The sequence below is a fragment of the Heterocephalus glaber genome, unplaced genomic scaffold (assembly GCF_053883595.1).
Source record: "Heterocephalus glaber isolate CG9 unplaced genomic scaffold, H.glaber_assembly_v1.0 deba00000071, whole genome shotgun sequence".
Lineage (NCBI taxonomy): Eukaryota > Metazoa > Chordata > Mammalia > Rodentia > Bathyergidae > Heterocephalus > Heterocephalus glaber.
The window spans coordinates 1,039,979-1,056,552 of NW_028258137.1; the positions used below are offsets into that span (position 1 = coordinate 1,039,979).

At 64.7% G+C, this 16,574-nt stretch overlaps 1 long non-coding RNA gene across 1 annotated transcript in view; it reads left to right on the top strand.

Moving 5' to 3' along the window:
- The first annotated feature begins 172 nt into the window (after positions 1-172).
- Positions 173-16,574, top strand: part of LOC110348731 (uncharacterized) — a 37,507-nt gene continuing 21,105 nt past the window's right edge. The window contains exon 1 of the long non-coding RNA XR_002394218.2: positions 173-1,178. This is a non-coding gene — a long non-coding RNA (uncharacterized LOC110348731). The remainder of the gene's footprint in view (positions 1,179-16,574) is intronic.

Here is a 16,574-nt window from a genome sequence, read left to right on the forward strand (position 1 = left end):
CTTCTGTGGGGTCCGCCTGGCCCTCCAGCTGGCCTCCTTTGGCCCCTCTTCTGGGGCACCCTCTGGCCAGGGCGGCTCCCTGCCTGCACAGGGGTGGGGGGGGGTGGGGGTGGTGTCATGGCCCTGCTGGGACGGCCTCGTGCGGTGGCTGGAGCCTGGCATTTCACACAGACCAGCACCCAGAGGTGACCGAAGTCCGCTCAGAAGGGGCCACCTTGGGGTTGGGCATGAGGCCCAGCGTCCCCCAGCCCTGCCCATCAGCATGACTGGGCACAGAGCAGGGCTCCGGTGGTTGGTGGGAAGCGCTGGGCCAGCCCCATCGCAGGCCTGACCGCTTGTCCTCCTGCGCTCCTCAGCTGCTCCCCGTCCTGAGCCCCACAGCCACGGTCAGGTGGGGGAGCTGAGGCACAGAGCGGTACTCCGAGGCCAGGCTGTGTGTGCTGGGAGAGGTGGGCTTGGGTGTGGCCGGACTGGCCCTGCTCCCTGCCTGGCCGCTTCCCCTGGGTGGCGGGTGTCACAGGCAGGGAGTGAGCCGGGTCTGGGGGAAAGTGGCCTGGCCTTGGGGGGCGTCCCAGGGCCCATGCTCGGGGCTCCTGGCTGGGAGATGGAGGCTGGGGAGGCTCAGGCCAGCGGAGTGACAGAGTCCTGCAGTCAGGGTCTCAGGAGCGGCAGAGGACCAGGGATGTCGTCATCTGTGGGCCCCCGGCCTATGCCCCGACCTGGATGCCGTGCCGGAGCCAAGATGGAAACCAAGGCTCAGAGCCGTGCCTGGCCTGGTGGAGGTCACACTGCAAGTCGGAGGCAGGGCCGACCGCCGCGGGGTGCTCCGGGCGTCTGTCGAGCCGGCCCTGCATGCGCTGCCAGTTCCCTTCCCAGCCGGAGCCCCGAGCCCGCCCTTCACCTCCGCACTGGCCACGTCTCCTGGGTTGAGGCTGGAGCAGGTAGTGCCTCTCCGCACCTGTGACGAGCTGGCATCAGCCCTGCGGGCCCAGCCTGGCATCCCTCTGCCCAGCACTGGCCCTGGCTCGCTCATGTGTGGCTGCAGGAGACAGACACACACTTCGTCTGCTCCCGACATTCACTCCACAAACGGCCTGCTTTCCTCTTCCTTCAAACGCTGCCGCTTTCTTAAAAGTTCCGATACCCAAGCAAGTGAGGCCTCCGATAAACCCCTGCAGGTAAAGTTACATCCGATATGGCCAGAGGGCGCATTTAAGAGCAAAGCTCCAGTTATCAGCTGCATTTATCTTAATTACTTGGGCTGAGTCCAGGCTGCATTGAGGGGCAGGAGCAGGTATTGGTCCCGCCTTATCGGGGTTCGCATTTGAGATCCCTTAACAGGAGGGAGATAAGCGGGGGTGGGGTGGTGGCATTGTCCAGGTGACAAGGAGGGGGCGCAGGGAGGGCAAGGCCTCCAGTTCCAGCCCAGATGGCCGGGGGCTGACAGGGGCGACAGGGAAGGTGCCGGCTTCAGGGCTGGCATTCAGGGGTGGGACAGTGCTGCTGATGGATGACCTTTGTCCCCCAGACACAGGGCCACCGAGGAGCCCCTGGCGGGGTCAGTGTCGAAGCCTGGTGCCCTCGACCTTGTGGGAGAGGCCGTTACCGTCCATCCACTGGACACTCCCACGGTGTCCCCTGCCAAGCGAGCCTGGTGTGGACGCTTGAGGCCGGGACGGGGTTGGCAGGGCTGGGCCCGGAGGAGGAACCAAGGTGTTGTGCCTGGGGAGGAGCTGGGGTCCCTGCTGCCTGGGACCCCAGAGGGCAGTGGGCTCGGCCATGTGCACCGAGCCTGTTGGCCCCTGTCAGCCCCACCCCCGCCTGGGTGCCCTGGCCAGCTCGACACCCCTCTCAGGAGGTGGGGGCCCTGTGGCCGAGGTGGAGGGCCTTGGGCATGTGGGTGCCGGCCGGAGCCCCATGTGCCGGACCCAGGAAGGGCACCACTGTGTGCCAGCTGTGTGCGGGCTGTGAGTATGGAGGAGGGGCTGGCTGCATGCGGGCTGCAGGGGCCCCGCTCCAGGACGTGGGGCTCAGCTGTGCAGATGAAGACCCTGAGGCTCAGGGTGCGGTGTGGACTTGCAGGAGCTTGGGGTCCACTCTGCCTGGCTCTGGGATGAGCTGACCATGTCCTCTGTCCCCGGGTGTTCTGGCTGCTCCTGCCAGCTCCCCTCTGTTCCCCTTTGTTCAGGGAAGCAGCTGAGGCTGAGAGGGAGAGGGCCCTTCCAAGGGCCCGGACGCAGAGGGTCTGGAGTCCCAGGGCCGACTGTTGTCTTTCCTGGCTGGGCAGGGCCTTGCTATGCTCACTGGCATGTGGCCTTGTCAGTCCCGGGGAGCTGGACTCTCGGGCGGCAGGGCTACCTTCAGCCACGCTGCTCTCTTGAGTGGGCTGACCTGCGCCTCTGAGCCGCTCTGCTGGTGCTGTCCCAGTGGGCGGGGAGCCCACCTGAGGGCCGGCGGGGCAGTGCTGGCCACCGGGTGGGGTTGCCTGGCTGGTGGCCTCTGGCCGCAGTGGACTGGAGTGCGGTTGGGGCGGGGGTGCCCTCCTCAGGGCCGTCCTGGGCTGGCCTGTTCCAGGCAGGAGACCACCATCCGGAAGGGACAAGGCCATGCAGGTCCTTGCTGGCCTTCCCGTTGGCCTTGGGTCCTCCCCGTCATGACCCTCAATGGTGCTGCTCCCCGGCCAGGCCTGTGCCCTTCTGTCCCCACCCAGGTGGCCTCTTCTGGAGCGGAGGCGTCAGGCGCTATGTTCCCTTGCTGCCGTTCCCCCAGGGACCCAGAGGGCTAGGGGTGCTGACCCTGCAGCCTCCAGCTTTTCTGACTTGCCATGGCTCCTTCTCTGCTCCTCCAGCTTCATCTGCCCGGAGGCTCAGGCCACCCTCTCTTCCAGCCCCTTCTCGGTCTGCATCTTTCCTCCCTGGCACTGACTGTACAAGCTCAGCCCTGGCTGGCTGGGCTCCCTCCCGCTGTCCCCAGCTTCCTGAACCTCCGAGCCAGGCTGCAGGTGGACAAAGCCACTGCCCCTGGACTTGGCCACATCCTTGCCCGAGGCCTGGGCCAGCAGGACAGGGCTGGGGGTCACGGCATCCGCTCCTGGCCCTGAGCGTCCTCCTCATGGGGAACGGCAGGGCTTCGGCTGCAGTTTAACCCTGCACAGCTGCTGTGCGACCCAGGGCCCCCCCGGCCACCATGGACTCTGCTGCCGGGAGCCATAGAGGGGGCTGTGGGTGGCAGTGGGGCTGGGTCTGTGTGTCCTGCAAGTGCCACCTGCCCGGGCCACCGCATCTCCCCAGTGCTACTCCTCCCGCTCCTTCCTCCAGATGCACCTGGGTGCCCGCTGCTGGCTGAACTTCCTACTCCTGTTGGTTTTGTGCATGCTGTGTCCTCTGTGGCAGGGCTGGGCCGGACACAGGGAGGGAGTGTGGAGATGCTCCGCCCACCACGGTGCCCCCGCCTGCCGCCCCAAGTGGTCTGGTGTCCTGAGCACTGCCTTCTCGTGAGGTCCCCGCCTGCTGTGCCACATGCTGTGCGACATGCGGCCCTGCGATGGGGCCTTGGGAGCTTGAGCACAGGGCCAGCCTTTCTGACTCTTCAGGACAAGCCAGAAACCCAGGGTTCAAAGTGAAATCTCCCCATTTTTAAACCTTGGCAACCAATTCCTGTGAGACAAAATAGCAACGGTGTGGGCTGAGGCGTGGGGCAGGACTGGGCCCCTGGTTGGCTGCGTGGCCTTCCCAGGGTGGTGCACACTCCAGGCTGTCCCTGGGACCCCGTCACCCCTCGTTCATGCTCACATTCACTCATTCATTCATTCTGAACATGACGGGGCCCACACAGCTGTGGTGAGACAGACAGGTCGCCCCAGGGACAGACGTCCCTGCAGGCCAGCACGGCCGTTCAGAGGTCACCAGGCGCCACGGCTGTGAGCAGGGCTCGGAGCCCTGGGGAGTCCCCGAGGGCTGTGTCCTTCAGTGGCCAGGACTGTGGCCTCCCCACGCGGCGGAGCCCAGAGAGGTCAGCAGTGAGTGGACTATGGACAGGGTCTAGGGGCAGCAAGCGGGCATGGCCGAGCAGGCCTGGGAAGGAGACAGCTGTGCCCGGCAGGGGGGCAGGCCGCCATGCCCGGTGCGAGGGCACTGGGCAGAGGAGAGTCTCAGCTCTGGGCAGCCCATCCAGCTGAGAGCCAGGAGCCAGAGGCCGAGTTCACCTGTGTGCTGCTCAGAGGGAGAGACGCTTGCCAAAAGTGACCCAGAGACCCTGCTTGTGGCCCCTTGGGGTCCTCTCCCCTGGGACTCCCTGCACCCCATTCTGCTCCAGGCAGCTATGGGCTCTTAAACAAACCACCTGTCCCCCCAAATGCTTCACTGCTTCCTTGGCATTGGGACCGGGCATTGCTTGGCCACGAGCCCCTGCCCCACGCGCATCTGGAAGCCCCGAGCTTCGAAAGCCCCGGGGCCTTTGCCCAGCCCAGCCCTCCTGGCCTCTCATGGCCTCTGCCTCCGCACAGCCTGCTTGCCTTGCTCAGCCCTGCTACCCACGCACGCAGGGCCCAACCCCTCTCTGCCACTCCACAGGCCCCTCAGCGCCCCACTGTGAGCTGAGGAAAGCAAGTCACAGGGAGGCGGGTGCTGTCCCTGCCTTTCCTCCTCACCTTCCTGGGGTGTAGGTCATGCCCCTAACTGCGCCTTGGCGGGAGGGGAGTCCTCTGTAGGACAGGGCAGCCTGAGAAGCCACGTGTCCACCTGGGCCGAGGTGGCCCAGGGCGGGGGGGAGAAGCGGGTGCGTGCAGTCGGCGCTCCACCACGCCTGTGGAAGGATCTCTGGCTGTTGCCTGCCACTCTGTTAAGGTGACCCATGCGTCCCCCCACTGCTGAGCCTGGACGTCAGGCAGAGCAAGACAAGGGCCCTTTCAGAAGCCTCTTCCTTCAGACGCCAGTTCCTGCCCGAGAGCCCAGCCTGCAGCATTTCTCCCTCGCTCCCACCCGCCTGCCCCGGGAGCCACTGCCCCAGGAGCTGCTCTGTGGACCTGGGCTTGCACTCCACTCTGGCGTGACCCTCCCACATGCAGCCCTCCCACAGGCGGCCCCCAGCCCGGCAGACTGGGAGAGGGAGGACGCAGGCCGCAGTGCTTGTGAGTGTAGTGTGTGCGCGTGCACAGGGTGGGTGCACACACAGGGGTGGGGTGTGTGCTGGAGCCTCCTCCGCTCACCCTCGTGTGGTCTCTGGGGTGGAGCCAGCTGGGCTCTGATGGGGCCGCTGGGCAGGGACAGTGTGTCTACAACGGCCAGGGCCAGGGCGTCCCTGGGGGTCGCAGGTGGGGCCCGAGGCCTCTTGAGATGCGTGCAGGATGCAGGGCCCAGGCTTGTGTGCAGACTCCGACTGTCACAAGGGTCCCCGCTGCTTTGCACGGGGGAGGGCCTGGGTGGCTGTGAAGATGAGCAGGCTGCCTTCCTGGGGACCCTGGTCCGCCCCACCCGGGGGATCTGCACCCTAGGCAGGGAGAGGTGGCTGTTTTGTTTTGTTTTGTTTTTTGCCACGCTGAGGATTGAACCCAGGGCCTTTGCATTGAGCTACTTCCCCAGATCTCTTTGTATTTTATTTTGAGACAAAGTCTCACTACATCGCTAAGTTGTCCAGGCTGGGCTTGAACTTTTGATCCTCCTGCCTCAGCCTCCTAGAATGCTGGGATGACAGGAGTGCTCAGCACAGAGCAGAGACAGGGAGGGAGACAGCAGGGGACATGCAGGCCAGTGTCCCGACCCCTAACTGGGCATGGCTGAGCACACTGCATAAAGCGCGTTAAGCTGCCCACACACCACTGCGTGCGCGGGGCTGGGCCTGGGTCTGGCTGGCCTTGGTGAGGAAGTGGATGAGCCATTCCCAGAGCCCCTCCTTTCTGAGCAGGGCAGCCTTGGCCCTGGCCAGATGCATGCAGCCAGGAAGATGCGGCAGGTGCCCTGGAATGGGCGGGTAAACTGAGACACACGCAGGGGTCTACCTTGGCAGAAAGGCTCACACCTGTGCACAGGCATTCACACGTATGAGGTGGTCCGACACACCCACATACCACCCCCTCTCCCGTGGTTGCCCTGGGCACCGTGGAAGTGTGCCGCGCCTCACTTCTGCCCAGGCCTGGCGGCTCCCTCTGCACCTACAGGAAGCCATTCCTGCTGTGCCACCTTCCAGCCTCACATCTCAGCTGCCCTTAATTAGCTCCCTCCAAAGTTCCCCGGTCAGCTCAGCCATGTTAGCTCAAGGTAGCTGCCCGGGTGCTGCTGCTGGAATGGGGTGCCAGGATGGGTGGGAGGAACCGGCTGAGGCCGAGGCTGCTGGGCTTTGGCTCCTCTGCTCAGGGGCAAGGGACAGGGCGACGGATGGGGGCCCACGCGGAGCGCGGTTAGCAGGGCCTCCAGCACCCCTGTCTGGCAGACCTGCTGTGCCCTCTGCCCCGCTCCACTCATGCCTGGCAGGGCCCCTGGCCTCGCTGGGCACTGGGCACACAGTTGCTGCCTTTCCCACTGCTGCCACCCTCTCCGGCCAGGGGTGCAGGGGCAGAAGCTCCACGGGGCTGGGCAGACCCCGGGGCAGGATCCACCCTGGCAGTGCCAGGCAGTGTGGCTCGCATCTTTCCTGTCTTGAACAGTGTGTGTGGCAGCCTCCCAAGAGCAGGGATCGTGGGCACGGGCACCACGCACAGCCTGCTCCTCACTGCTGCCTGCGGGCCCTCCCTCCCCTGCCCCCAGCCCTGTGAGGTGGGAGCCTGCTAAGTGTGCACCCTGCACACTGTCTCGGGCAGCACGCTGGCCAGCTGGCATCTGTGGTGTGATCTTCCGGGTGGGCTGGCCTCTCTGTGGGCTCCTCCTGTTCTCAGTGGGCAGCTTGACTGCTGAGTGACCTGGGCCGGTTCTTGGCTGCCCTGCCCTGTCAGATTGCCCTCTGGTGAAATGAACTGCTTGAGCCAGCCTGTGGGAGACGAGCCCAGGAGCGGGCGTGATGGCTGCAGCAGTGGGCGCCCACGAGACCCGCACAGCACGTTTCTCCCAAGCCGGCATGCCTGACCGAGTCCTCCCTGCTGCCTCCTGCCCAGGGCACTGCTGTGGACTGTGACCCTGCCAGAGTGCCCGCCATGGTGCTTCTTTCCTCCAGCACAGTGGGGTGGATCCCTTGATGCCCTGGATGAGTCCTGCCCAGTGTGGGAAGGTCCCCAGGAGAGGCCATGGGCAGGCGCCCTGCTGGATCTGGTACTTAGCATAAGGCCTGGTAGGTAGCAGTCACCTCCCCACCCACCCACCCGCCCAGCAGTCACCTGCTCTTCTGTTACCCACCCATCATCCTCCCTAACGTCTGTCTACTCTTCACCCTCCCATCGCACTGTGCTCACCCGCTCACCCACTCAGCCCGCTGCCACCCCTCTACTCCACCCCCGCTCCACCGTCCTGCTCCTGCAGCCACTCATCACCCACCCCCCACCCATCAGCAGGACTGGGGTTTGGGCCTGGGGACCTTGAGTGTGGCCCCCCAGCCCTGGCTCCTTTCAGAGCCGAAGGTGCCGTGGTGGCCTGGAGTGAGTGTGGACCCACTGTTCCAGCAGAGAGGATCTGGCCTTGCGGGCCGGATGGCAGAGGCGCCTGCAGCTGCCGCACTGCGCTATCTCCGGCTGCTCTGTCCCAAGGAAGGCTGAGCAGGGCGGAGCTCGCGCGCTGCAGTCAGCTCCAGGGTCCCACAGACCCAGGGCCTTCAGCAGCCCTGTGCATGGCACTGTGGAGGCCCGGGCCTTGGGCCCAAGAGCCAGTGAGGGGCTGGAGCGGAGCCTGGCCAGCAGGGGCAGTGGCCTGTGCTTCCTCTGCCCCTCCATCTCGAGCCCCGGGCCGCTTCTTAGTGGGGACCGTGTCTGGGCCTTCCTGTGCCCTGACTCCTGGCCACCTCCCCAGCCTCTGTGGGCCCTGGTGGCAGTGGCCACTCTCCTCAGGTCACATAGGACCCAGCCAGTGACCTTGTGAACAGGGCCAGCCCCACCCTGGGCCCTGAGACGGAGAGACCCAGTCGGGCCTGGGGTGCAAGCTCAGCTGCCAGCCACCAGCTGGCCCCATGGCGGGGAATGGGCCAGGCTGGGCTCCTGCTGCAGCTGCTGCTGCACAGCTGGGAGGAGAGGCTAACCCGGAGCCTCCTGAGGCTGAGGAGGCAGTGGGTGTGCAGGCTCAGGAAGTGGCTGGGGCCTCGCCATCTGCAGGTGCTGCTGGCCCCCTGCCGGCCCGTTCTGAGGCAGGACTCTCCTAGTGGGGTTAGGGGCTCGGGGACATGGGTTTCCACAGTGCACTCAGGCTCCCCCAGGGGCCGGGGCAGAAAAGGGCCTGGGCTCAGGTTTGCAGAGGTCGGCAGGCGAGGATGCGAAGGGTGCTCAGTGATCCGGGGCCGGGGACTCCCACTGCAGCTGGGTCCGGGTAGCTCCTAGGCCCGGTTCTGCCTTGTGGGGTCCGGGGGCGGGGCCCTGAGCCTTGGCCTCCCCCAGTCGCCTGTGGAGAGCAAAGCCCTCTGGCCTGAGCTGGCTGCCAAACCCAGGAGAAAAGTGGTCCTGGGTGGCTGGGCCACCTGATGGAGCCATTGCTGCACCGAGGTACTGGCTGCGTGTCACACAGCAGTGGAGGCTGCAGCTGCCCTCCTGTCCCTGGCTTCCTGTCCATCAGTGAGGAGAAGGCAGAGCCCAGGGGTGGTGGGGGATGGCAACCTCGCCAGCCATCGGGGCTCACACAGCTGTCGGCAGTGTCCCAGGCCCAGGAGGATGGCAGCCGTGTGAACACAGGCAGGACCGAGCCGACCCCTCTGCGCGGGTCGCCACTGGCATCCTGGCCCAGCTGCCCTGTCCCATGGCTCCCATGGGGCCGTTACCTCTGTGTGTGGCTGCTGTGACCAAGCTGGCAGTGAGGGGGAGGAACCCCGCCCACCTGTGGGCTCCTGGGGTCCACACCTCATGGAAGCCAGGGCTGAGGTCTTGGCCGGCAGGGAAACCACATCCTTCATGCCACCCTCCCCTGGGCACAGTCAGTGCCTTCTGAGGCTTAGTCCTCTCTGATCTGGCCTTGTCCACAGAGTGACTAGGGCCGTGGTGTTGCCAGTGCCAAAGTCCAGGCAGGGCAGAGGCCCACACCCCAGCCCCGAGCCGAAGGAGGCGGGGCAGGCACCGGCCCTCCGCTCGGCCTGGCTTCCAGATCACCGATCCGGCCTGGGTGTCAGAGGCTCTGCAGGCTCAGAGCAGGGTTTCCACGTCCTAGCACCAAGGTCTTTGTCTAGGTGCAAAGAAACCCACAGAGGGGAGCTCACCCGTCCACCAGCCGCCTCCGCAGCCCATCTCTGTCCACCTTGCCTTGGCCGCTCACCTCTCCTTCCATCTGCCGCACTGTCTGTCTGTGTCTCCATCTCTCTGGGCATCTGTTTCACACACTCACACGCACACACACACAGCCCTATAAACGTTCAGCCCACGCCTTCGGCACGGGCTGAGGCTCAGGGCTGCCGTGCAGCCTCCCCTCCAGCTGGAGGACCCTGACATCCACCCTGGTTCCTCCTCTTGCTTCCTCTCCCTGATTCTTCTCAGCTGGGAGCGGGGCTGGCAGGTGCACTGGGCAGAGGGCTGAGGACAGGAAGGAACCATGTGCCCTGGTGGGCCACGCTCCAGGCCCCAGGGTGGGCACAGCCAGGCCTGGCTGCAGTGCACTTCTCTGTCCCTGGCTGTGGTGATGGGAGGGGATGGGCACAGATTCGGCCCTAGCAGCTTCCTGGGGACCAGGCAGAGGCCAAGCCTCTGGAACCTTGAAGCCACCGTGAGGGCTCCTGAGAAAGGAGCTGATGGGGGAAACAGAGCCGAGAGATGAGGGACGAGGCAGATTCCCAACAAACACTGTGCCCCTAGATCCAGCCCTACCTGAAGTCCATTGTCCCCCAGACTCTGTCTCCTAAGCCCATTGCTCCCTTCTGTGTGGATCGTGTTTCTGTGGCTTGCACTCGAGAGACCTGAGGCCAAAATGCAGAGGGCTCGGGTGGGTTCCAGCAAGCCCAGGGGGACTCTGGCCGCGCAGGAGACCCAAACCCACGGGTGGCGAGGGCCTGAAGTGTGACCTTCGGGGACAGGGATAGGAGACAGGCGTGCTCTGCCTGGACACAGGCCGGGGCCCTGAGCTCTGTACACGGATGCAGGGCCACCCAGCACACCGTGAAGGGACAACTGCAGTCTGCGCCCAGCCCTGGAACCTGGGACCAGGCACCTGAGCCTCAGAGGGGACAGTGAGCGGGACCAGCATGGAGGAGCGGGGCCGAGTGGCTCCTGAGGGCCCACACCCAGGCCGGGGAAACGGGAGCACACAGCGCACAGCCCATGCAGCTGCGCCTCACCCACGAAGCGCCGTGTGGCGTGGTGCCATGTGCACGCGTGTGCACGGGTGGTGCTGGTGCCCCGTCCCTGCCTCGGCCTCCTGAGCTCCCTGTTGGCCTTGCCAAGGCATAGATGAAGTAGCCCGGCCCCGACTACGAAGCTCTCTGCAGCTGCTTCCCATTTAGTGTCCGGCCAAACCCCTGGGGTGCCACGAGGCCACCTGGGTCTGTGCAGTACAACAGTGGCAAAGCCAGAGCCCGGGCCGGAGGCCGATTGGGCACCTGGCGTGGGGACTGGGTGTAGCAGCGAGGGTGGAGAACAGCTGGGGTGTTTGGGGTCCTGAAGGGGGCACAGGTGGCTGTGGGGCCACGCGGAAGCCAGGCCAGTAGGACACGCCTTGCTGACCCTCTGGGACGTGCCGGGCCCCCTTTCCTAGGGCTCTGCAGAGCCTACGCAGCACACACGGGCCCTGGATGAAGAATGTGGCAGTGGGCAGTGAACACGCTGCTCTGGCCATGCCCGGACGCAGGGGATGGAACCCTCTCATCCAGAGCCAAGAACTGGGCTTCCATGCCAAGGTGATGGGGGCCCCACCCACTGCCCCTCTGTGCAGGGCCACCACCCCTGCATCCACAGTGGCTCTGGGCCGCATGGCCCCCAGGGTAGACAGTGTCCCTGTTGCTGGACGCAGGTCCCCAGGGCCGCTTGCCGGAAGCTCTGACCTGTTCCTGCTTGTCCTTCCCTGAGGCTGGGGACGGAGGGGACACTGTGACCCACGCCTTCACAGCCCTGCCAGACTGATCCCAGCCTCCCTGGGCCTCCCTGCGTGACCCTTTCCCACTGAGCTCCACCTCCAGGCCTTTGTTTAAAATTTTGAGACGGGGCCTCACTAAGCTGCCCAGGCTGGGCTCTAACTTACAATCCTCCTGGCTCAGCCTCCCCGAGTGCTAGAACTGCAGATATGTTCTGTGGTGCCTGGTTTAACATGGAAATTAAAAGAGATCCTGCACCCTTGCAATGCGGCTTCACAGCAACTGGCGCCATGTGACGGGAAGACAGGGAAATCGAGGATGGTGTGCGGTGATGCTCGATATGGAAAGTGTAACCTAAAAACATAATATGAGCCAGCGTGGGGGCCTGCGGTCTCAGCACTTGGGAGCCGGGGCAGGAGGATTGCCTCAAGTTCAAGGCCAGCCTGGACTACATCCAGGACCCTGTCTCAAAATACCCTAAAAAATAATCTGATGTGTGACTGGATGGGCTGATACGGTATAATGTGCTAGAAGGATAATACAAAGAATATGACAAGGCAGCTGGTGTGGTGACACACACCTATGACCTCAGCACTCTGAGAGGCTGAGGCTGGGGGGGGGCGCAAGTTTGAGGCCAGATTGGGCAAGTTAGCAATGTACCAAGACCCCGTCTAAAACAATGTTTTTGAAGCCTAGGGCTGTAGCTCAACATGAAGGTTCTTGGTTCAGTCCCCTGAGCCAGTCCACACACACACACACACACACACACAAACACACACACACACACACACACACACACGGTGCACACACAGGTGTGAGGCAGTGCTGTGACACAGGGCGTGTGACTGTTCCCGCAGCCACAGCAACACAACAGAAGAGGCCCCAGAGTGACAGCAGCACCCCACTCACCCGCCCCGCTGGGGTGACTTGGGGGTGCCCAGCCCTGATGACTCTGCCCCAGTGCCACTTCGCCTGGCCACAGGAGCAGCTGCTTGGCCCACGCCTGGCTCCAGCACTGGGCACAGAACCTGCCTCTGGGCTTCCTGGGCCGTGGGCCCGATGGCCGGGCCTGGGATGGGGTCAGGACCATGCCTGGGTGTCACCCATTGTGCAGGCAGAGCCTCCTGAGCCCTTCTTGCTTCCTCCCCAAGATGCGTTTTAGGCGCCTGAGCAGCACCTGCCCCAAGCATGCCTGTTTGTGCTCACTACCGTCCCATTGTGTGTGCTATTTGTCTTGCCTTCAAATGCTTGGCAGGCTCCTACTCATCCCTCAAAGCCCGCCTCCAATATGGTCCTGCCTTTTTCTGAGAAGCAGCACAAGTCCCCTCCCTGGACCTCCATGGCTCCTTTTTAAATCTGCCCTTTGCACACGGATCCTGTGTCTCAGGTTCCTGTGCTGACGCCTGCTGAGGGCTGAGACTGTCACCTCCGAGTCTAGGAGCCCCACCAGGCCCTGCAGCATGGACAGGGTGAGGCGGGCGTGTGTGGATAGGCAAGCCGGCCCTGCAATCTCAGTAAACATCTGGCCACAGGACCTGGCAGGAAGCTGACCTTGCGGGCACCCGGGCTGGCAGCCGTGCCTGGGCTATAAATATGCCCAGGCGTGGCCCTGTGCTTTCCCATCCAGCGGAAAGGAGGCAGCCGGAGCCCTGCTCCGTGTGGTGGTCACTGGGACAGGCCCGGTCAGCGTGGCTGCGCATCCCATTGTTATCCGAGAGCCTTGTGGCCGCCAGCCCAGGGCACCTACTTTTCCTGGACATCCGGGCTGCGTTTATGGCCAGCCTGGGCCGTAATTAGTCTCCAAGGCTGTGCCGCGTCCCCAGGCACACGGAGCACAGTGTGAAAGTGGCCTTGGCCAGGCGAGAGCTGCCGTGTGCCCCAAGGAGGGCCTGGCCTGGGCTCGGCTACCGCACCGCAGCCTCCATCCAGTAGTGGTTTGCCTTGCGAGCCTCAGTTTCCCCAAGTGCTTCCCTGTAGGTGGAGCTCCAGGGGCCATGGACCAGCGGCTTCCTGTCCTGGTGCCTCCCACGCTCCAGTGGCACAGGGCCCGCAGCTGGAGCATAAAGCCTAACCATGGTGCCGAGGCCAAGGGAGCCCTTCTTCCCACTCCGCGTGGAGGGCACAGTCAGGAGTCAGCCAGGGGCGAGGACACCTGTTGGCCAAGCCAGGGGTCATGGGTGCAGTGACCACCTCCCATCCCGGTGGGGAAGGGAGCCCCTGGGTGGGTCCCTGAGCTGCCAACTACTGGCTGCTGGGTGGCCTCTCAGGCCCTGTCGGTTCTGCCCCCCAGCTGTGCACCCTGAACCTGGGCTGGGAGCCACATGAGGGTCTGGGCCCCTGCGGGCTCCTGCAGCTCCTCCCTGACTGCAGAGCACAGGGGCAGCCCGGGCCTGCTGGACTCGATGTCGTTCCAGAGCCAGTGCCCTGTGGCCCCTGCAGGGGTGGATATTTTGGGTCCTCTGATGAACAGTGACCGGGGACAGGCCAGGTTCTGGAGGCACCAGAGGAGACTCTGCACACATCCTGGCGTGCTTAGCAGGTGGTGGTGTGGCTTCTCAGGAGAAGGTGGGAGGGCAGGTGGCAGGATGGAGCTGCTGGCACGTGGGACCTTCCTAAAGACCCAGCCTCAGCGGTGACCACATTCTGCCTCAGTTTCCCCTTTCGGGCAGAGTTGGACTCCTGGCCCTGTTCCCAGCATGTGGCTCCCGCCAGTCCCATCCTGGGAATGGTGTACATGGTGCAGCAGCTCCACATCCCCAGTGACACCCCGAGGGAAGCACAGGGACCCACTGAGGGGAGGACATGCGACACACAGACTGATACAGCAGGCCACAGCCCACACACCAGCCTGGTGGGAGCTAGTGGACGTCCCGAGGACGGGCAGATTCACAGCTCGGTGCTGGCTTCCCCCTGCGCCTCGTCCAGCGTTACCAGGAATTAGCCCAGTGCACACCGCGACACGGGTCATACGATCCTTCCACGCCAGGGCCCAGGATGGTGAGAGGAATGTTCTAGAACTGGATGGTGGTGATGGCTCCATGAGTGTGAATCTGCAAACCTACAGCTCTGCGCTCCCGCAGTCGGCTGTGCCGGACGCGACGTGTCACAGAGAGGTGATGCACACACACACACCCTCTTGTTCACTGCACCTGGCTGCAGACCGGGCCTCCCTCTGGGACAGGCAGTAGCCTGGCCCCAGCTGCCAGGGTCCCCCTGTGCCCAGGTCCACACTCCAGCACCTCCCCTGCTGGGGTTCCCGTGGCCCCCTCCAGGCCCACATCAGCCCTGTGTACACGGAGATGGGACATCCCCCAAGGCCACGTGGCTGTGCCCTGCCAGCCAGGCCTCGGTGGCCTCATGAATGTGGACTCTGTCTGCTGCTGGCTGGGACCCTGCCCGGGGTGGCCAGAGACTGGACGGCACTGTGAGGGGCGGTTGGGGCATGGGGTGTCCCCGGCCTGGGGGGCTGCAGGGGGAAGGGGGCCCCCATCCCTCGTTGCATTCCCAGGTGGCCGTGTGGCTACTCATTCACAAGCTCAGCCTCCCTGGCTGTGTGGGATGCGGTGGGGTGGGTGGGAGGCCGTGGCTCAGGGCTCTGTGCCCCTGGCTCACACTCCCCCCTTGGGCCCTAGCTGCCCACGGCTCCAGTCCCTGCCCTGGTCACCACCCACCTCACTTTCGGGGTGCTGGGGCTCAGGGTGAGCAGCAAAGTGCAGGGCAGAGGCCTTGGGGACATCTGGAGTGGATGCAGTGCTGCCCACAGCCCCGACCACTCCACCCCTGCCCCACACGGGGTGGGGGGCTGAGTGACCTCGGCCCAAGGGAACGGGGAGGGGTGGCCGGCCACAGCACCTGGCCTCCAGCCTCCGGGAACAGCATCCAGCATGCATATGGGCTAGGTGGCATGGACGGTTCTTGGGGGTCTGGACACGGCATACACACTTTAACTGGGCCAACGCTGCTGCTCTGGGCTCCTCTGGGGGTGCAGGACAAGGTGTTTCCTCGGTGACAGCCTGCAGCATGTGCAGGTCTGAGGTCTGCTGAGCAGCGGACTGGCTGGGTGCCTGTGAGCAGTGAACAACCTGCTCAACTGTCCTGGTCCACTTTCCTTCTACCCAGGGACATGGCAGGTTCCTAGCCGAACTCATGGGACATAGCGGTCAGTCAGTCCCCGAGGGTGGCCGCTGCCACTCCAGCCCAGGCCACCATGGCAAGTGGAGAGGACAAACCAGGAAGGGAGAAGCCAGAGGCCCATCCTGGCCATCGCACCCCTCGCCTTGCTGGCCGCTCCGGGGAGGCAGGAGTTGGCCTCCCGGGTCCGGCTTGGGCAGGGGGAGGGAAACAGCACTGCTAGACCCAGCCGGAGAGGGCGCGGACGGCTGAGCAGAGCAGGCTCAGAGGCTCCAGGACACAGGGACAGGCGGCAGTGTCCCGGGTCAGCTCCCAGCCAGCCCCTCTGCCCTCCTCAGCTGTGGGTCAGCTGTCACACACGCATGCGTCCTGCGGCCTCCCCACGCCCTGTGGGAAGGCTGAGCCCCAGAGAGGTTTGGTGACTTGCCAGGGACACACAGTGCAAATCAGTTTCGCAGCCTGGACGCCAGGCCTTGCACGCTGCAACCCACGCCATGGGAGTCAGGGGGAAGCATGGGCCACATGGGGCCTGGCGCTGAGCCTGAGCTCCGGGGCAGGGCCTGCTGGTGGCACCGCGAGGTGAGGGGCTCAGGGACAGCAGTGGCAGCCCCACTCCCAACAGCAGTGGCGGGCAGAGGCCACCAGCTTCCTCCTGTGCAGGAAGAGCCTTGTCAGAAGAGGCCAAGACCTGGCCACTAAATCTCCCAGGCCACCGTGTGGCCTCAGGGCAGAAGAGACCAGTGCTGCAGGTAGAAGGCCTGGGGCTCAGCCTGGCCTGACTGTCACATAACCTCTCAGCAGGTTCTCCTTCACCACGGGAATGTGGTATGGAACTAGCTCCCTGTCAAGCAGGGAGCAACCTGCAGGCAGGATCTGCTGGAAGCACTGATGAGGGGCTGGAGTTCACGACCTCTCCATCTCCTCTGCCCCTGAAACCCTGAGGTGTGCCAGTCCCTCCCCTCCCAGAGCTGAGCACACATTTCTTTCCTTTGCCTTCCAGGCTGAGGTGCTGCAGGGGCCTGGCTTCCCTTAAGATGCTCCTCCTTCCTGCACAGGGCAAAGGCCAGCGGTGACAAGCTCCACAGTGGCCCAGACTGCGGCTGGGCACAAGGCGCGTCTTCCACTGGCCACCTTCTGGGCCTGCCCTTCTTCAAACGCCCTGCACAGGGCCGCACCCCGGGGGCTCTTGCTCTTTGCCGGAGCTGGGGCTGTGTGGGGGCCTGGGGATGGCGTGGGGCACAGCACGGCCTTGTGCACCCTGGTCCTCTGGGGGCGGAGCCGACCCCAGGGCATCTCGGCGGGTGGGAAAGGGGCCCTGAGCAGCGTGG